Source organism: Phalaenopsis equestris, unplaced genomic scaffold (genome assembly GCF_001263595.1).
Source record: "Phalaenopsis equestris unplaced genomic scaffold, ASM126359v1 Scaffold000403, whole genome shotgun sequence".
NCBI classification, from domain to species: domain Eukaryota; kingdom Viridiplantae; phylum Streptophyta; class Magnoliopsida; order Asparagales; family Orchidaceae; genus Phalaenopsis; species Phalaenopsis equestris.
In genome coordinates, this window is record NW_018164845.1 from 625,734 (window position 1) to 627,444 (window position 1,711).

At 38.7% G+C, this 1,711-nt stretch overlaps 1 protein-coding gene across 1 annotated transcript in view; it reads left to right on the forward strand.

Annotated features, from left to right (window-relative positions):
• Positions 1–379: 379 nt before the first annotated feature.
• Positions 380–1,711, forward strand: part of LOC110026897 (putative box C/D snoRNA protein SPCC613.07) — a 31,949-nt gene continuing 30,617 nt past the window's right edge. Inside the window, exon 1 of the mRNA XM_020728099.1 lies at positions 380–445. The gene's annotated coding sequence lies outside the window, so the exon portion shown is untranslated. The remainder of the gene's footprint in view (positions 446–1,711) is intronic.

Consider the following 1,711-nt stretch of genomic DNA (forward strand, 5'->3'; position numbering starts at 1 on the left):
CCTAATTATTCCGTGTGGCTGCTTCATTAATTCCCGCAAATGTTTAGCCGCCTTCCGGTGAGCGATAACCTAAGATCACAGAACCTAATAAGCTCTTAATTCCTCGGTGCTAGTCGTCTTCTTCCGCCTCTCCTATACCGTGACAAACTCCCTACATACTCCAATTACAAAGTCACTTACGTCCTAGTAACATCCAAGCCTTCTTCTTTTTCTCATCTCTATGAAATGGAATCCCCAGCAAACACGAGTCCCAACCTCAGAATTCCTTCTCTCTCTGATGAGTGCAGATCAAACTTTTAGAAGTATAAAGGTCCCGGATGCTCAATCCGCTCTTGCAGCCTTCTCTGCGTGAATTCACACAAGAAGTGCACCAGTTGTACGGGCAAACACAGGGTTACTGAATCCGTGCCACTTTCCCAGTTCGACGACAACCTTCTCTTGGTAGGTCCGTTCATTTCATCCTAGTGTAAAATTTTTTATTCAAATTTCTCTCAATTTATACCATTCTTGTTTCTTGTTTTTCATTTTTCATTTTTGTGAAGTGTGTTTGGGAATGATGAGGGACTTGTTACCTCACGTGATATAAAGAACTAGAAACTTAGTGCGCTCTACAAAGCTGATTACTACCCTGTTGTTTTTTTTTCTGTTCAAAATCAAATCTGTTGAAGGCGGCTAAACGTATTTGAGATCCAAAATTCCAATCTTTCTCTTCCCGCCAATCCGATTCTACCCTAAAACCTTGGAGGAAGGTAAATTCAGAACTTGAAGCAGGTCGTCTCGGCGTTAAATCCGCAGCGCCAAGTTAAATCCACATATTCGGAAGATTTTGTAAATCCCGCATTTACGGACGAAATCCGAATATATTTTTTTCCAAAAAGACCATCTGACAAGATTTAGCTTAAATCCAGGTTTATCATCATCTTCCTCAAGAGCCAAGGTTTTGTTTAACGAAAAAATATTACATCAGTACTATACATGTAAAAATAACGTGCGTAGCCAATGAAATCACGCCATGACATCCCATGCGATAGGGAAAAAAAAACGGCGCAGTAACATGGGGTAATATTCTTCTCCGTGTTATTCATGTGTTATTATGTGTTATTCATGTATTAATTATTCATGTGTTATTGTGTTATTCATGTGTTATTGTGTTATTATAACACAGGAATATTCCCCGTGTTACTGCGCTGCTTTTTTCTATGTCGGGAATATTCTCCGTATTATTCAGGTGTTATTGTGTTTTATTTATGTGTTATTGTGCCTTGAGAATATTCTTGGTGTTATAATAACACAATAACACATGAATAACACTAATAACACATGAATAACACGCAATAACACATGAATAATACAGAGGAAAATATTTTCCATGTTACTGTGCTGTTTTTTTTCCCCTGCCGCACGGGATGTCGTGACTTGATTTTATTTGCTACACACGTTACTTTTACGTGCGTAACACTGATGTAATATTTTTTCGTTAAACAAACCTTGGATCTCGAGGAAGGGGAAAAATATTACATCAGTACTACGCACGTAGAGTAACGTGCGTACCCAATAAAATCACGCCACGATACCCCGCGCGACGTAGAAAAAAAACGGCGCAGTAACACGGGGAATATTTCCCCCGTGTTATTCATGTGTTATTGTGTGTTATTCATGTGTTATTGTATCCTGGGAATATTCCTGGTGTTATAATAACACAATAACACAT